Consider the following 12,449-nt stretch of genomic DNA (forward strand, 5'->3'; position numbering starts at 1 on the left):
ACTGAACAACATCCATACGTTTGCTCCGTTGGAAGCGAGGATTGGAACTACGAGGGAGCCAATCGCGGTGCGCTGCAAGCTTGGTTGGACTGTCTACGGTCCTCGCCAAGTGAACTCGACTTCGGCGAGTGGGTTTCTAGGGTTCCACCAAGCAGTGTCCAACGAAGAACTCCACGATATCCTGAAGAGCCACTATGCGCTAGAAGAATCGGTAGTCAAGGTGCAGCGGGAGTCAGCCGAAGACCAACGAGCTCGGTCGATTATGGAGCATACTACGAAACGCGTAGGAAATCGCTTCGAAACGGGACTACTCTGGGCGGCGGACGAGGTGTGCCTTCCGGACAGTTACCCCATGGCGCTGAAGCGCATGAAGCAGCTGGAGAGAAAGTTGGAGAGATCGCCGGAGTTGTACAATAACGTTCGGCGGCAAATCGCCGAATACCAAGCGAAAGGATACGCTCATCTAGCGACTGAAGAGGAGCTGTCCTTTACCGAACGAGGGAAAGTCTGGTAGCTTCCGCTGAGTGTCGTCGTGAACTCCAAGAAGCCCGGAAAGGTTCGGCTCGTCTGGGATGCCGCGGCACCCGTTCAAGGAGTTTCGCTGAATTCCCGGTTGCTGAAGGGGCCCGATCTGCTCGTGCACGGGTAGAAATCAGAATCCACAAACAAGATTATGACTCATGATATCATGATTCCAGCGTGTGTCTTATGAAAATACACCATGATTTGGACTCATGATATCATGAGTCAGATCGCCGTAACGCAACACACGCATTAGGTTTTTGTAGCTGATTGCTCGGAATCATGATTCAAATGCCAAAAATGCTGAGTCGCGCATCCGTTCATGATCGACAAAATAAAAAAAAATGGTAAAAATAGCGTACATTGAAATTCGTGCCAAGAATCTTCCGATTGTGAGCCAAGTACTCTACCGCTCAACCACTTCGTCATCTTAAATTTGGAGCGATCGATACGAATGAGATGAAGCATAGTGCGCCGCTTAGTGTTTTCACACTGGAGGTTACGCTTATGAGGAATCATGATTATGACTCCAGGAACCATGATTTGTGATCCTGATATTATGACCTAACCAATTTATGAGTTTCATGATTTGTAAATCATGGTGTGGGGATCAGATTTTTATCCGTGTGCCGCTGGTGACAGTGATCGTCGGATTCCGCGAGCGAAGAATCGCTTTCGGTGGAGACATCAGAGAAATGTACCACCAACTGAAGATCATTTCCGGGGACAAGCAAGCCCAACGCTTCCTCTTCCGGAACGACGCCAGTGAAACGCCGAAAGTGTGCGCCCGACACTTTAGTCTACGATAAAAGGATGAAACGAGTAACACTCGCTGTACCGCTGGACCACAATGTTCAATCAACGTTCTTCAACAAGATAGCAAAGTACCATGATTTGGCGGAGGAGCAGGTGTGGCACCTAAAGGATGTCCTTATAGTTCCGGTAGTCATCCCAAACGGCTGGAATTTTCCCAAAATCTCTCCCAAGGTCCCTAGACGAGCTGGAATTGAAAAAGGACCTACACAGCATGAGCATGATTGATCGCTCGCAGTTGCTATTCCGTTATTGCAAGAACAGCTGTATTTACTCAGGGAACCAACAGACCCTACTCAGGATCAGTAGCATCCTCATTGTGTAAATGCTGGTACTCTCATTATTATAAAAATAATACCGGCGCCAGCTGAGTCTGAATGCACGTCAATTTGGGGATGGGAGGGAAACGTTGGCGTGTTACTTGCTTTTAAGAAGCCGAGGAGTACTCTGTTCTTCCACAAGAAAACACCGAGAGTTTGGAAATGGGAAAGGATTCGTTTTGGTAAACGATAAATATGTAATTTGAAATGAATATGCATGGACATACACACGGATATGCAATCCCGATAATGCAGTTGCTAAGCGAATAAGACACTATCCGGAATCCGTCGCTCGCCCACAAAGGAGCAAGCAACAGATTCAACGGATCAAACACTACTGCCGAACTTTTGTTATTTTTTTTCACCCGCATGCACTCGCAGAGCGCGAACCGGATGCAATTCTGAAAAAAAAAAAATGGTGGTCTTAAGCTTTTTTCAGAAACGTTGCTGTTGAGCCGCATTCAGTCCGCCCACGCAAAGCAACACCACTATCAGAGAGATCAATGTTAGCTTTTCCTGATAGTGGTATTGGTGAGCGTGATCGAATTGAATGGAGCTCAACAGTGTCTTGCAAAGCCATTGTTCACCAATGTCGGTGGAATCTCTTCACATGTTTGTATAGAATTGATCCGGATTCCGTCGCTCGCTTACAAAGGAGCATGCAAAAGATTCAACCAGTGCTGGGAATGGTAATAGTAGTAGGCTTGAATTTTCGCGAAAATCACGTGACTCTCCCAGTAGGGGAAGTGGTGGTAAAATGAACAGGGGTGGTAAAATGAACACCGTGCCTTTTACCGAGAAAGAACAAATTTCGATGAATTTTTATCACGCACGGACGATTTAGAACATAAATCTGAGTGTTCGAGTTCATACGTAGGTCAATTGAAGTGGAAATATTAACGAAAACTAAGATATTAGAAAAACACGTTTGAAAATTATAACTGACGTAACTTTTAGCTCGGAAGACTTGAGGTTTTTCAATGAGGTGAATATCGTTATGATATGATGTCAAATCTGATACATTTAGAAATATTTTTGAATGGCTTACAATCATGAATGGATATATTTTCGGTGGGACAATGAAAATTTTCAGAAATATTAGTTTTGCTCACGTTTTTTGCATGGTGTTCATTTTACCACCAACCGCTGTTCATTTTACCCACATAGTGCAGGTAAAATGAACATTTGCATCGCTTTTTGATAGCGACGAAAATATGTGAAAATTTAGCAATTTTAATCTGAAACCATGTCGCTGCTATAGATTGCATCCCTATTTTTGAGGTTGTGCAATATACCTATAAAAATTCATCGTTTTTCTATCAGAAACAAGATGATATCCTTAAGGTGTTCATTTTACCACCCCTTCCCCTACAGTAGTTCAAAAACGTGAATCTCATCGAGTAGCCTATGTTGCGTGCACGAATTTTCTAAATCATGAGTGTCATTGAAGGCGCTAAATGCGGGAAATGCAGCGGGAAATAGAACATTTTTCTACAGTAATTCTGGGTTGCCCTTAGCAACGGGTGTTTTGCTATTTTCAAGGCATTTTGCCTACATCAGCGATGGCCGTGAGTTTCACTGGCTTCGCTGACTGTGATTGGCTTTGCTTGGCTACTGTAGAGTGAATTTCAGATTTTTTCCCAACCCTGGATTCAACGGAACAAACAGCTCATCCAGCAGACTCATTAGGACAAGAACAGATAAATGAGATCCACGTAGCCAGATTGCTCGGGGTAGGTAAAAGTTTTCAGCATTTTTTGCTGAGAAATGCCAAAACTCTTTAACAATCCAAGTGTGCCGCGTTTGTCAACGGGTGTGAAAAATTTTGCTGCTGCACAGCTCCCGTCAATTTTTTTTGATTTCGATTTTGGAATTGATTCAAACTAAAAATCTAAGTCTGATGTTTAGTGAAAAAGACTTGAAAAGGTAAGTAAGCAACATATTTGTAGCCTTGCTAAGAAGAATCATGTTCCGCAAGTAAGTATTGGAGTTCGATTAGGAGAAAAGATTTGGCAGTGCAAAGCACGACAAAACAAAATATTCAAACGCTTCTGCTCACCGAAATCATATCGATAATTACCCGGATAAAAACGTATCATTCAGTGAATGGAATAAACCATTAATGTACAATATAACGTATTGGATACAATACAGCGTATTGTAATTGAATGTCGAAGCAATATTATTTTTGTTTGGATATACAATTCAAAAACAATATAATATATTGTAACAGAACATTGTATTGTTTTTAATTGGTTTTATACGTTACAATTTTGGTCAAATTCCTATTTTCGCGTAAAACAACTGTTGCTTTTTTCTATGTAGCTTTGCTGAAAGAAATAAACAAAACAAGTTCAGAAAGCAAGAAATGGTGGGTGAAAAATATTCAAAAAGTTAAAATAAGTAGTTTTTTAGAAGTCACTTGACATTAGCTGTAACGACGGATGCAACCATGATACAGTTCGTTGAATTGTTTTTGTATTGTACAACAATACACGAATTGCTAATCAAGACAATACATGAACATTATATCGTATTCTATTTTCAAAATGTTTGTATGAGAAAATATCTATATTTGTATTGTTACGATACTTAACCACCCATACATTATATTGCAAAAATCTCATATACCATACAGTGAACTGTTCAAAACAATATATTGTACTGTAATTGTATTGTCATTTTACATATACTGTATTGTATTTCCAATATATTGAATGGTACTGTTACAATACGTTATATTGTTTTTGTATTGTATTTTTTATTCGGGTACCCTCCAGTAAAAGATGGAATCACTGGCATAAAACACAAGCGCAAGCCAAGATCCAGGAGGCGATTCAAATGATGGTAGACGACTGTAATATGGTGAGACAGGCATGGGGCTCTGCACAAAAATCAGTCGCTCTCTTTTACTCTTTCATGAAACTAGTAAACAATAAGGCCAGTAAACGTCAAAATTGCATACAAAATCAAAACAGTGCAGTGACCCATGGACCAATGCACGCGTTCATTCTTTGACGTTTTAGCGGTGCCGTGTTATTTATATTACCATGACAACGAATGAATTCGGCACCGCTCAAACGTCAAAATAATGAACTCGTGCATCGGTCCATTGCAGAATTCACTCTCATTTGAGTATGAAGCACGATCAAAGCAAGCAAAGAAAAACATTCCATCTGTTGCGGTCCACGATCGTCAATGTATCGCAAGTTGTAACAAGTCTGATAAATGGAAGCAACGAACGAGAGCCCCAAAGAGAGAGCGACGATAAAATCCATTTTTCTCGCTTGTTTACCGTTGGGGATAGGTGTTTTTCTTTACTGGCACTATAAACAATCCACGAACTTCCAATAGCAATAGTGTCCACCAGGTTTGAAGCATGTTTAGAACTAGGACAGGACGTGACAGCTCAACTAAGACTACCCAGTTATTTTTTAGTCAATAACCTTGACGATACGAAATCCAGTGCTGCCAGTATCCTTTTTAAGCAAATCTTGTGAACAATTTCAAATATCAAGGCTCATAATTTGGTTGTTTCTGGTACGTACCATTCATCCAGTGCAATAGAGTTTAATAACTTATTTAGAAATCAGGTTTATATTCAAAACCGGCTATATATTTTGAGAAAATTGTCATAATTTCCATAATATTCCTTTCAATTAAGTGTTTTTTTTATTAATTTTAGCATTGTCGGAGCACATGAGGTAAACTTAACATCGAATTTAAATAAATTTAAAACAATTATATTTTATGAAACTTTTGATAAAAACTTTACCTTATGGACCAGCAACACGGCCAAGCTAGCAACAAAGTGCCCTGTTGCAAATCAACTCAACGATACGAAAGTAGGCCTTTGCCAAAACGACCAATCTGAAGTGGTCTTTTTTGACAGGTTTTTGTACTTTGACCTGTCACGTCTTGTCTTAGGTTTAGAGGAGTTTTATCTAGTGCATCTATCATCTATCCCCCCAATCTGATCAAAGTTGTAGCAGTATACGATATATAGTCTCTCATAATGTGCAGCATATTATGATAGTTATCTAGAGCGATACGTGAGAGATTCTCTCAATTTTCTCAGGATTCAATCCCTGTGGTGAGATCGTTTATTATTAGTATTCTGTTCATTATGCTGACATTGAATGATTTTTCTTCTCATCCATTAATAGAACTTGATAAATTTCACATTTCGATGCATTTGCTTTTGATTTTCGTCGATTTATCTTATTTGGGTCAGAAATTGCAACGATTTTTGTACAGACAGAGCGGATCAAGTGTCAAAAAGCAACGAACTGATTGAGTATTTAATTTATTTAGTCGAATCCAGAGTCCGATAAAAGTTGGTGTCTGTTTGGAATATCCTAGAACCCGCTCATTGGACAAGTATAATTTTGCCGGTACTCAAGATTTTTACTTGGTCCTCTCTGACTCGATGCATATTTGAATATATATGGCCTCAATGCTTTGACCTAACAAAACTTTAGTTTTCAAGCTATCGCAGTGTTGAAGTCTATAAATGATTTGTGGATATTTATATAATTTGATACGTTCTGCAAGTAAAAGATGGGTTGGGGAGTTAATCTTAAAATTATCTTTTCGTTTCAGAGAGCGAGTATCGGCGCTTTAGCCTAGGCTTCCGAGCCAGGACATATGGGAGAAATACCTGTGTCCCATTAGACTGATGCAAATTTTGAAGTTTTTGCTCCCCTATGCTTAAACGGTGTCAATTATGATGAAAATCATTCTCCTAAAATTTGAAGTGATTTGGAAGAAATTTGGTTGTGCACAGGCAATTTGAAGATTATATGGAAATTACTATGGAAAAGCCAAACCTTTTGTGTTCAGTCCTCTAACTGCTCGTCATAATATTTTATGGAAAAGTGAACAAACTTTATCTATGTGAAATCTTCCCAGCTACAACTTTGTCGAAGACCATATATTGAACGGACGTAAGGATAATTTGTTATTAGTGACAACAAAGTCTAAATCGTGCTGAGATGATCATTCAATTACTTTCAGAACAACACTGCATTTTTGCTGTGGAACATAGTAGCCTGAATTACTTTGATCTATCATACCCGCCAGGAGCACCACTGTTGCCTGCCGAGCAGTTTGTTAAGCATGCAAAATGCAAACCCAGCTTATGAATATGAATAGCAATTTATACTTAAGTCCAAAAAAATGTGGTCTTCGGCAAAGATGTAGCTGAGAGGATTTCACATGAGAAGTGTTTGTTTACTTTTCCATAAAATATTGTGAAGAAGAGATAGAAGGCTGAACACAAAAGGTTGGCGCTTTCCATAGTAATCTCCATTAGACTGGCCCAGCTCACTATGGGAGAAAAATAAAGTTGTATGATTCCACGGGGCACCCCCCAGGATTATTTCTTGGGGTTAGACGAAGCCTTTCTGAAAAATTCAGCTCATTTGGTCGTTCCATGAGCTGGCGCATTTGAATTGAAGTTAATATGGGATTTTCAGCTCAAACATATGAGCAACAGCACATCATCTACTGTTTGGTTCAGGAAAATTTAAGATCGCGTTCAATTGGACCCAGAATCTCATAAACACTACTTGATGTAATAGCGAAGAATATTGTAGAAGATTGTGCCATGATCAAAATTAATAAAGTTGGTGTTTTAACCATCTGAAGTATATCATGCAACACTGCTTGTATTTCTTCAACATAGCTTGGAGGTAGCCACTAAGCGCATCATAGCCACCTATGACGCTGGGCGAGCTGAGGCACATGTCGCATGCATATAAGTGACTGTACGGGAGTGCTGATCTAAGCCCAACTTTCAACAACTGAAAGAGTAATGAAAATGAGATTGAATCCAGATACAACCTTCTGCAATTATGTTCATTAGGGTATCAACTAGTGTATTTGTCATTCTGGGCTTATTTGAACGCGAACAATTAGTATACGGAACGAAACAGTGACATAGGATCAATTTTCAATATATTTGAGACGAATATCCCATACAAACTTCAAATCGAATGCGCCAGCTGGTGAAGCAACCGATTGAGTTGAAATTTTGAGAGAGCGTTTTTCTTACCCTAAGGCTCATATCTAGGGGGTGCCCCGTTGAGTTTTACAACTTTTTTGTTTAAGGGCCAGTCTAATCTCCATATTACCTTCAAATAGCTTGTGCATAGTCAAATTTATTCCGAATTATTTCAAATTTTGGGACGATGCTATTTACCATAAAATAAATCGTTTAAGCATAGGGGAGCCAAAATTCTAGGGTCCCATCCCTGAAAGAAGCCCAATAATAATGGAGTGTGCATTAACGTGCTTAGTAACGCTATTCCCAACGATTTAAACATTCCCCCTAAAATGAGACGGTTGGTACAGTTGTCCCCGTTTCTTCCTTGAAACTTTTCAAACATTTACGTCTATCACATTATTCATAAGTGGATAATCTGATCGCCGTGAACTTTTGAGTTATCTTCAAGCCCAAGTCTGCACAGTGGGTCTGGCCATTTTAATTGTGTGTAATAATATACCGTTTTGATTCATATTACGGACAGCTTCAAATTCCGGACACCCTACTTTGTATGGGAAACATTTCAATTTTTGCCGTTCAAAAGTTTTCAATTTCAAGGCTCGTTTTAGTAAGCTTTTTCCATAAATATCTTTGAAAATTAATAATGCTCGGCTACATTAGATGTCTCTTTAGTGGTTTGACGATTTCAATTGATGATTTGACTGTTCCATTAATGATTATCATGAGCTGTCCGGAATTCGAATCAAAGTGTCCGGAATATGAGGCAAAAGTGAGGAAGCGTCCGGAATAAGAATCATGAAAAGGCCGCGCATTTTGATTTATTTAAAATTATTCTAGTTGAAGCGTATTCTTTACCCACCATTCGAAAGCTAAGGGCTTCCGACGCTTGATAATGCTAAAAAAACATTTGACGCAGTAATATCATGTAGAAAATTGCGTTGCCCCGCGAAACGCGGGACGTCTGGTCACCTTATGTTAACTGGATGATGGATTTTAAAGAAATTTGTTGAAGTATTACGTCTGTTTGTGGTTTAACTTTTCTGAGACAGACTGAAAAATTATACGCCTCTCGTTTTTACATATTTAAGCAAAAACTTCCAAAATCGGTATATGCGAACACCATGAAAATTCAGTTTGCCGATAGAAATATGAGGCGCCCATGGCCATCATAATTTTTTATTTTTTTCAATTTAAGCTATCATGTATTTTCTTTAAAAAACTTATTATTTTGGAAGAGTTTGTCTAAAAAAAATTTGTTATGGTAGTTTTTGTGAAAGATTGTCAAAAAGGGAAGGGGTCCTCAAAAACGATTTTAGTTATAACTACCGGGTACCTCCGTTGGTTTGACCACATTTAATCTGAACACTTTTTAATTTGTACCCCGCTAATTTGCACATCGTTCAGATTAAAAATGGTTCAAACGTCATTTAGCTCATGGCACGAAGTAAAGTGGAATGGAACGCTGTAGAACGCAACGCAGAATCAAAACAAAACAGTGAAAGAGGTGACCAGAAACACGTTTCTAGGGTGACTAGATGCTCAAATTAAAAATGAACCCCGAAGGTTTGCATGAGGTATCATTAAAATTAACGGGGGTGTACGGTACTAAGGGAAGAATTTAATGAGTTGTTCTTAATAAAACTCTTACGAATCATCGATGGAAACTTGCATAGAGTAATTACTGGTGACGGAGATTGAAACACATTACAACTGCATTATGGCAAAAAAGCAAAATGGCAATACTGACTTGATTGACATGTCAATGTTTTGTACCATATTGCCGCTGTATCGTGCGGCCGTTCACATTGTGTTGGGGCTTTAACAACCACAGAAAAAATACCAAGACGATATTTTTCGGGATGAATCCCTAAATGATTTCCTGGTTTGTTTACTGATGACTTCTTGAAAAAATAAATTAAGGAATTCCTGGCTTACCATAATTCCTAAAGAAGTTCCTATAAGTGATTTTGAAGATATTTAAGTGAAACTACGAGAAATTACGAGAGACATTGAATAGATTTCATTCCATATGTCAAAGAATCACAGAAAATAAAATTGTTCGTCATAAAATGTTGTGTCGCATCCATCCCACGAAATGTCAACACGTCCGAAAATGTCAACACGTAACTTGACAAGAAATCGTCACATCATCTTGAATCCTAGGATGGCTGTGAAAAGACACATCTAGCCACAGTAGCAACCTGTAATAGCCTTTTCGAAGGACATCTTTCTACGGCCGATCAATGGCGGGGCGGTCAATGTCAATGCACGAAGGAAGAGTGTTTTTATCGCATTCTACTGATATGGTGACAAGTTGTCGCCATTGGACAAAATGTTTTCTTAAAATAAAAAAAAATAAATGCGTGTGCAGTAGCCTTTGCGGCAACCAGGTTCAAGTACAGGAAAGTACATCATTCCTGTACAAGATTGAGTAGAGGTCGAATAGGGAACGAGTTTTCCCTTGTTGGGCTACTGTTTAGCTACGATGTCAACGCAGTTGAGGTGTTGAAGTAGTCTTGGGAATCGCCGTCGCAAACTCACAGATGGACATCCCTACCTCCGGCAGCTTGGCATTCCCACATCAAGTTCTGCATTCTTCTTCCGTTCCATGCATGGGGCGGGATTGTCACAGCCACGGACGGAAAGCGACCCTGATGGACGTTCTGAGATGCGAAAGATAAAACGATCGGACAGGAAAGGGCTATCCGTGTACTTATATGATCGATAGCAAATCGATACGCATCGGTGCGTTCATATTGGTTGACGTCCTCCGCCGCCGACGACGGACAGCGTGATGATTTATAAGGAAAAATTTTAATTAATCGCCATTCACGATCGAGGCCATCCATTTTTTGCCGTTCCGGCCTATCCTGTTCGTCAACTTTGCCAACTACCCGTCGATACGCAAATGCGCAGTTGTGCAGCAAGATCAAGTTATGTGGGTCGTGGGTTCGAATCCCATCTGTTGTGTACTTTTTCGTAATATAAATTTCCTCGACTTCTTCGTGTTTGCCACACGACATACAAATGCAAAAATGGTAATTTGACAAAGAAAGCTCTCAGTTAATAATTGTGAAAGTGCTCATAAGAACACTAAGCTGAGAAGCTGGCTCAGACCCAGTTGGGACTTAAGGTCAGGATGAAGAAGAAAAAGATGAAGTTGCGTCGTCGTCGTGCGTGTGATTCGCTCTCATTGCTGTAATGTTTGCCTCTCCGGAGATTCCTCCATGCAACTTCGTCCATTTGTGGGCAAAAGTTCTTGCTGAGAAGGGAAGCTTTTGGAGCGCAGGCAAGGTCATAAATAATACATACATTATTATGGCTTGGCTATGGTTCTTTCCAAGCGGATGCAATGAGAAAACCACATTCCAGATGAGGACTTCTTGGGATTTTCATGTTGTATCAATAATGTTCAGTACACGGGCAGAAATTAGAATCCCAAAAATATTGATTTATCATTATTTTTGAAATCATGAATCATGATATCATGATTCCAGCCTCCACCTATGTCCTCCGTGACATTCCGGTGTTCATCGTAGTGCTGTATCCACCTTTCAATTACTTCACGTCCGTCCGTCAGGATGCTTCCATCCTTATCTTTAAACAAATGATAGAATAAAGAATTGAAAATTCCTAATGAAAAATTAATGAACTGATGCATATTGCTTTGAATTGAATATAGAGACAGTTGTTGATCTGAAGTCATGCCAATCGGTGTCGGATTCGCGTTTGTTTAAATTATGGTTCGATTGCGTAATCCAAATATTGGGTGGTGATAGCGATTTGAAATCCCGTTGACTAAGATAAATGAGAGACATATCATGTGATTCAATGGCTTATCTACACCTGGGAGGGACAAACCAATACAAAATTTCTTTACGTCACAGTGAGCCGAGATTTTGCTGTCACGAACTGTCGCTGTGAGCCCGAATCTTAAACAATAGACAAACATGATAAAAGCGCCTAATTAGCCAAAGCATATTTTTGAATTTCATCAAAAGTAGCAAAAATTGAATTAGAATCAATTCATGCACATTCAAAAGTAACGTCACGAGAGCACCGTTAATTCTAATTGAATATAACGTATTGGAATGAGGCTCTTTTTAGTGTTTTACTGTGGCCCTTTTTCAATGTTTGTCCAGAAAGATCAAAGGTACACAACAAATGAAAACTAGCGATTTTCACCAAGTCTGCCTTGATTGTCGTTGGCAAACTGGAGTTATCTTGCAGTTTGGAAAAAAAAATTGTATCAAATTTCGTGTGTAGTACCTGTGCCTCCCTCCCAGATCTACCCTATCCATCTCTAGGAATAGAAAGAATTGGAAAATGGTGCCAAACCAAAGTCGACAACTGTCTTACTTTATCTAGCTTACTAGAGTTGGAAAACACCAAGCTAAATAAAATTAATATGGTCGTTATGTACAGTTGAACTAGAATTACAATTCAGCTTTTAATTAAACCCAAGAGTTGCATCCATATAAACGTCCACCACACACATAATTGAAACAACCCTCTTTACAAGTGTCACAAATCTCGTAAGACCATCCAGATGGAGCCAATGTCACATCCATCTTCGGGCAGTGCTTAAGATTTCTTCAGTTTTTAATTAAGCCTTGTGTTGACCGAAGTAGTGGAAACTATTTCCAGCCAGTCGTTGAATAATTTATTAGTCCTATTTTTTTTGCTCCTGTCAACCAGAAGCCACAAGAAGCTAGCTCCCCTTCCTAGAAACGGTTCAACTTCTCGGCAGCTCTGCTCCACTGCCACTTTTGCGCCAACTGCATCGA

Source organism: Aedes aegypti, chromosome 3, assembly GCF_002204515.2.
Source record: "Aedes aegypti strain LVP_AGWG chromosome 3, AaegL5.0 Primary Assembly, whole genome shotgun sequence".
Classification (NCBI taxonomy): Eukaryota; Metazoa; Arthropoda; class Insecta; order Diptera; family Culicidae; genus Aedes; species Aedes aegypti.